This window comes from Atractosteus spatula, chromosome 8 (assembly GCF_055471065.1).
Source record: "Atractosteus spatula isolate fAtrSpa1 chromosome 8, fAtrSpa1.hap1, whole genome shotgun sequence".
Taxonomy (NCBI): Eukaryota; Metazoa; Chordata; class Actinopteri; order Semionotiformes; family Lepisosteidae; genus Atractosteus; species Atractosteus spatula.
The window spans coordinates 12,099,057-12,106,783 of NC_142713.1; positions in this window are offsets into that span (position 1 = coordinate 12,099,057).

Here is a 7,727-nt window from a genome sequence, read left to right on the forward strand (position 1 = left end):
TCTGAGCCAGGCAGTTACACTGCGAATCTAAGGGCTGAGAAAAAGCGTTTATTTTGGGCTGAAAAACACGTTTTGAAGACTGTGTTGTTCCTACCCTATAAGTTACATGGGGGTTACCAAAGTTGCCAAAACATGTTTATTTCTGCTGAAAAACACGTTTTGACAATTTCTGTACACTGGGGTTAAGGGCTGACTCAATGTGCTCTTCTGAGCCAGGCAGTTACACAGCGATTCTAAGGGCTGACAAAACGCGTTTATTTCGGGCTGAAAAACACGTTTTGAAAACTGTGTTGTTCCTGCCCTAAAAGTTACATGGTGGTTACCAAAGTTGCCAAAACGTGTTTATTTCTGCTGAAAAACACGATTTGACAATTTCTGCACACTGGGGTTAAGGGCTGACTCAATGTGCTCTTCTGAGCCAGGCAGTTACACTGCGAATCTAAGGGCTGAGAAAAAGCGTTTATTTCGGGCTGAAAAACACGTTTTGAAAACTGTGCTGTTCCTGCCCTATAAGTTACATGGTGGTGACCAAAGTTGCCAAAACGTCTTTATTTCTGCTGAAAAACACGTTTTGACAATTTCTGAGCACTGGGGTTAAGGGCTGACTCAATGTGCTCTTCTGAGCCAGGCAGTTACACTGCGAATCTAAGGGATGAGAAAAAGCGTTTATTTCGGGCTGAAAAACACGTTTTGAAAACTGTGTTGTTCCTGCCCTATAAGTTACATGGGGGTTACCAAAGTTGCCAAAACATGTTTATTTCTGCTGAAAAACACGTTTTGACAATTTCTGTACACTGGGGTTAAGGGCTGACTAAATGTGCTCTTCTGAGCCAGGCAGTTACACTGCGAATCTAAGGGCTGAGAAAAAGCGTTTATTTCGGGCTGAAAAACACGTTTTGAAAACTGTGCTGTTCCTGCCCTGTAAGTTACATGGTGGTGACCAAAGTTGCCAAAACGTGTTTATTTCTGCTGAAAAACACATTTTGACAATTTCTGTACACTGGGGTTAAGTGCTGACTCAATGTGCTCTTCTGAGCCAGGCAGTTACACAGCGATTCTAAGGGCTGACAAAACGCGTTTATTTCGGGCTGAAAAACACGTTTTGAAAACTGTGTTGTTCCTGCCCTATAAGTTACATGGTGGTGACCAAAGTTGCCAAAACATGTTTATTTCTGCTGAAAAACACGTTTTGACAATTTCTGAGCACTGGGGTTAAGGGCTGACTCAATGTGCTCTTCTGAGCCAGGCAGTTACACTGCGAATCTAAGGGCTGAGAAAAAGCGTTTATTTCGGGCTGAAAAACACGTTTTGAAAACTGTGTTGTTCCTGCCCTATAAGTTACATGGTGGTGACCAAAGTTGCCAAAACGTCTTTATTTCTGCTGAAAAACACGTTTTGACAATTTCTGAGCACTGGGGTTAAGGGCTGACTCAATGTGCTCTTCTGAGCCAGGCAGTTACACTGCGAATCTAAGGGCTGAGAAAAAGCGTTTATTTCGGGCTGAAAAACACGTTTTGAAAACTGTGTTGTTCCTACCCTATAAGTTACATGGGGGTTACCAAAGTTGCCAAAACATGTTTATTTCAGCTGAAAAACACGTTTTGACAATTTCTGTACACTGGGGTTAAGGGCTGACTCAATGTGCTCTTCTGAGCCAGGCAGTTACACAGCGATTCTAAGGGCTGACAAAACGCGTTTATTTCGGGCCGAAAAACACGTTTTGAAAACTGTGTTGTTCCTGCCCTATAAGTTACATGGGGGTTACCAAAGTTGCCAAAACATGTTTATTTCTGCTGAAAAACACGTTTTGACAATTTCTGTACACTGGGGTTAAGGGCTGACTCAATGTGCTCTTCTGAGCCAGGCAGTTACACTGCGATTCTAAGGGCTGACAAAACGCGTTTATTTCGGGCTGAAAAACACGTTTTGAAAACTGTGCTGTTCCTGCCCTATAAGTTACATGGTGGTGACCAAAGTTGCCAAAACGTCTTTATTTCTGCTGAAAAACACGTTTTGACAATTTCTGAGCACTGGGGTTAAGGGCTGACTCAATGTGCTCTTCTGAGCCAGGCAGTTACACTGCGAATCTAAGGGCTGAGAAAAAGCGTTTATTTCGGGCTGAAAAACACGTTTTGAAAACTGTGTTGTTCCTACCTTATAAGTTACATGGGGGTTACCAAAGTTGCCAAAACATGTTAATTTCTGCTGAAAAACACGTTTTGACAATTTCTGTACACTGGGGTTAAGGGCTGACTCAATGTGCTCTTCTGAGCCAGGCAGTTACACAGCGATTCTAAGGGCTGACAAAACGCGTTTATTTCGGGCTGAAAAACACGTTTTGAAAACTGTGTTGTTCCTGCCCTAAAAGTTACATGGTGGTTACCAAAGTTGCCAAAACGTGTTTATTTCTGCTGAAAAACACGATTTGACAATTTCTGCACACTGGGGTTAAGGGCTGACTCAATGTGCTCTTCTGAGCCAGGCAGTTACACTGCGAATCTAAGGGCTGAGAAAAAGCGTTTATTTCGGGCTGAAAAACACGTTTTGAAAACTGTGCTGTTCCTGCCCTATAAGTTACATGGTGGTGACCAAAGTTGCCAAAACATGTTTATTTCTGCTGAAAAACACGTTTTGACAATTTCTGAGCACTGGGGTTAAGGGCTGACTCAGTGTGCTCTTCTGAGCCAGGCAGTTACACTGCGAATCTAAGGGCTGAGAAAAAGCGTTTATTTCGGGCTGAAAAACACGTTTTGAAAACTGTGTTGTTCCTACCCTATAAGTTACATGGGGGTTACCAAAGTTGCCAAAACATGTTTATTTCTGCTGAAAAACACGTTTTGACAATTTCTGAGCACTGGGGTTAAGGGCTGACTCAATGTGCTCTTCTGAGCCAGGCAGTTACACTGCGAATCTAAGGGATGAGAAAAAGCGTTTATTTCGGGCTGAAAAACACGTTTTGAAAACTGTGTTGTTCCTGCCCTATAAGTTACATGGGGGTTACCAAAGTTGCCAAAACATGTTTATTTCTGCTGAAAAACACGTTTTGACAATTTCTGTACACTGGGGTTAAGGGCTGACTCAATGTGCTCTTCTGAGCAGGGCAGTTACACAGCGATTCTAAGGGCTGACAAAACGCGTTTATTTCGGGCTGAAAAACACGTTTTGAAAACTGTGTTATTCCTGCCCTAAAAGTTACATGGTGGTTACCAAAGTTGCCAAAACGTGTTTATTTCTGCTGAAAAACACGATTTGACAATTTCTGCACACTGGGGTTAAGGGCTGACTCAATGTGCTCTTCTGAGCCAGGCAGTTACACTGCGAATCTAAGGGCTGAGAAAAAGCGTTTATTTCGGGCTGAAAAACACGTTTTTGAAAACTGTGCTGTTCCTGCCCTATAAGTTACATGGTGGTGACCAAAGTTGCCAAAACGTCTTTATTTCTGCTGAAAAACACGTTTTGACAATTTCTGAGCACTGGGGTTAAGGGCTGACTCAATGTGCTCTTCTGAGCCAGGCAGTTACACTGCGAATCTAAGGGATGAGAAAAAGCGTTTATTTCGGGCTGAAAAACACTTTTTGAAAACTGTGTTGTTCCTGCCCTATAAGTTACATGGGGGTTACCAAAGTTGCCAAAACATGTTTATTTCTGCTGAAAAACACGTTTTGACAATTTCTGTACACTGGGGTTAAGGGCTGACTCAATGTGCTCTTCTGAGCCAGGCAGTTACACTGCGAATCTAAGGGCTGAGAAAAAGCGTTTATTTCGGGCTGAAAAACACGTTTTGAAAACTGTGCTGTTCCTGCCCTGTAAGTTACATGGTGGTGACCAAAGTTGCCAAAACGTGTTTATTTCTGCTGAAAAACACATTTTGACAATTTCTGTACACTGAGGTTAAGTGCTGACTCAATGTGCTCTTCTGAGCCAGGCAGTTACACAGCGATTCTAAGGGCTGACAAAACGCGTTTATTTCGGGCTGAAAAACACGTTTTGAAAACTGTGTTGTTCCTGCCCTATAAGTTACATGGTGGTGACCAAAGTTGCCAAAACATGTTTATTTCTGCTGAAAAACACGTTTTGACAATTTCTGAGCACTGGGGTTAAGGGCTGACTCAATGTGCTCTTCTGAGCCAGGCAGTTACACTGCGAATCTAAGGGCTGAGAAAAAGCGTTTATTTCGGGCTGAAAAACACGTTTTGAAAACTGTGTTGTTCCTGCCCTATAAGTTACATGGTGGTGACCAAAGTTGCCAAAACGTCTTTATTTCTGCTGAAAAACACGTTTTGACAATTTCTGAGCACTGGGGTTAAGGGCTGACTCAATGTGCTCTTCTGAGCCAGGCAGTTACACTGCGAATCTAAGGGATGAGAAAAAGCGTTTATTTCGGGCTGAAAAACACGTTTTGAAAACTGTGTTGTTCCTGCCCTATAAGTTACATGGGGGTTACCAAAGTTGCCAAAACATGTTTATTTCTGCTGAAAAACACGTTTTGACAATTTCTGTACTGGGGTTAAGGGCTGACTCAATGTGCTCTTCTGAGCCAGGCAGTTACACTGCGAATCTAAGGGCTGAGAAAAAGCGTTTATTTCGGGCTGAAAAACACGTTTTGAAAACTGTGCTGTTCCTGCCCTGTAAGTTACATGGTGGTGACCAAAGTTGCCAAAACGTGTTTATTTCTGCTGAAAAACACATTTTGACAATTTCTGTACACTGGGGTTAAGTGCTGACTCAATGTGCTCTTCTGAGCCAGGCAGTTACACAGCGATTCTAAGGGCTGACAAAACGCGTTTATTTCAGCTGAAAAACACGTTTTGAAATCTGTGTTGTTCCTGCCCTATAAGTTACATGGTGGTGACCAAAGTTGCCAAAACATGTTTATTTCTGCTGAAAAACACGTTTTGACAATTTCTGAGCACTGGGGTTAAGGGCTGACTCAGTGTGCTCTTCTGAGCCAGGCAGTTACACTGCGAATCTAAGGGCTGAGAAAAAGCGTTTATTTCGGGCTGAAAAACACGTTTTGAAAACTGTGTTGTTCCTGCCCTATAAGTTACATGGGGGTTACCAAAGTTGCCAAAACATGTTTATTTCTGCTGAAAAACACGTTTTGACAATTTCTGTACACTGGGGTTAAGGGCTGACTCAATGTGCTCTTCTGAGCCAGGCAGTTACACTGCGAATCTAAGGGCTGAGAAAAAGCGTTTATTTCGGGCTGAAAAACACGTTTTGAAAACTGTGCTGTTCCTGCCCTGTAAGTTACATGGTGGTGACCAAAGTTGCCAAAACATGTTTATTTCTGCTGAAAAACACGTTTTGACAATTTCTGAGCACTGGGGTTAAGGGCTGACTCAGTGTGCTCTTCTGAGCCAGGCAGTTACACTGCGAATCTAAGGGCTGAGAAAAAGCGTTTATTTCGGGCTGAAAAACACGTTTTGAAAACTGTGTTGTTCCTGCCCTATAAGTTACATGGTGGTGACCAAAGTTGCCAAAATGTCTTTATTTCTGCTGAAAAACACGTTTTGACAATTTCTGAGCACTGGGGTTAAGGGCTGACTCAATGTGCTCTTCTGAGCCAGGCAGTTACACTGCGAATCTAAGGGATGAGAAAAAGCGTTTATTTCGGGCTGAAAAACACGTTTTGAAAACTGTGTTGTTCCTGCCCTATAAGTTACATGGGGGTTACCAAAGTTGCCAAAACATGTTTATTTCTGCTGAAAAACACGTTTTGACAATTTCTGTACTGGGGTTAAGGGCTGACTCAATGTGCTCTTCTGAGCCAGGCAGTTACACTGCGAATCTAAGGGCTGAGAAAAAGCGTTTATTTCGGGCTGAAAAACACGTTTTGAAAACTGTGCTGTTCCTGCCCTGTAAGTTACATGGTGGTGACCAAAGTTGCCAAAACGTGTTTATTTCTGCTGAAAAACACATTTTGACAATTTCTGTACACTGGGGTTAAGTGCTGACTCAATGTGCTCTTCTGAGCCAGGCAGTTACACAGCGATTCTAAGGGCTGACAAAACGCGTTTATTTCAGCTGAAAAACACGTTTTGAAATCTGTGTTGTTCCTGCCCTATAAGTTACATGGTGGTGACCAAAGTTGCCAAAACATGTTTATTTCTGCTGAAAAACACGTTTTGACAATTTCTGAGCACTGGGGTTAAGGGCTGACTCAGTGTGCTCTTCTGAGCCAGGCAGTTACACTGCGAATCTAAGGGCTGAGAAAAAGCGTTTATTTCGGACTGAAAAACAAGTTTTGAAAACTGTGTTGTTCCTACCCTATAAGTTACATGGGGGTTACCAAAGTTGCCAAAACATGTTTATTTCTGCTGAAAAACACGTTTTGACAATTTCTGTACACTGGTGTTAAGGGCTGACTCAATGTGCTCTTCTGAGCCAGGCAGTTACACTGCGATTCTAAGGGCTGACAAAACGCGTTTATTTCGGGCTGAAAAACACGTTTTGAAAACTGTGCTGTTCCTGCCCTATAAGTTACATGGTGGTGACCAAAGTTGCCAAAACGTCTTTATTTCTGCTGAAAAACACGTTTTGACAATTTCTGAGCACTGGGGTTAAGGGCTGACTCAATGTGCTCTTCTGAGCCAGGCAGTTACACTGCGAATCTAAGGGCTGAGAAAAAGCGTTTATTTCGGGCTGAAAAACACGTTTTGAAAACTGTGTTGTTCCTACCCTATAAGTTACATGGGGGTTACCAAAGTTGCCAAAACATGTTTATTTCTGCTGAAAAACACGTTTTGACAATTTCTGTACACTGGGGTTAAGGGCTGACTCAATGTGCTCTTCTGAGCCAGGCAGTTACACTGCGAATCTAAGGGCTGAGAAAAAGCGTTTATTTCGGGCTGAAAAACACGTTTTGAAAACTGTGCTGTTCCTGCCCTGTAAGTTACATGGTGGTGACCAAAGTTGCCAAAACGTGTTTATTTCTGCTGAAAAACACATTTTGACAATTTCTGTACACGGGGGTTAAGTGCTGACTCAATGTGCTCTTCTGAGCCAGGCAGTTACACAGCGATTTTAAGGGCTGAGAAAAAGCGTTTATTTCGGGCTGAAAAACACGTTTTGAAAACTGTGTTGTTCCTGCCCTATAAGTTACATGGTGGTGACCAAAGTTGCCAAAACGTCTTTATTTCTGCTGAAAAACACGTTTTGACAATTTCTGAGCACTGGGGTTAAGGGCTGACTCAATGTGCTCTTCTGAGCCAGGCAGTTACACTGCGAATCTAAGGGATGAGAAAAAGCGTTTATTTCGGGCTGAAAAACACGTTTTGAAAACTGTGTTGTTCCTGCCCTATAAGTTACATGGGGGTTACCAAAGTTGCCAAAACATGTTTATTTCTGCTGAAAAACACGTTTTGACAATTTCTGTACTGGGGTTAAGGGCTGACTCAATGTGCTCTTCTGAGCCAGGCAGTTACACTGCGAATCTAAGGGCTGAGAAAAAGCGTTTATTTCGGGCTGAAAAACACGTTTTGAAAACTGTGCTGTTCCTGCCCTGTAAGTTACATGGTGGTGACCAAAGTTGCCAAAACGTGTTTATTTCTGCTGAAAAACACATTTTGACAATTTCTGTACACTGGGGTTAAGTGCTGACTCAATGTGCTCTTCTGAGCCAGGCAGTTACACAGCGATTCTAAGGGCTGACAAAACGCGTTTATTTCAGCTGAAAAACACGTTTTGAAATCTGTGTTGTTCCTGCCCTATAAGTTACATGGTGG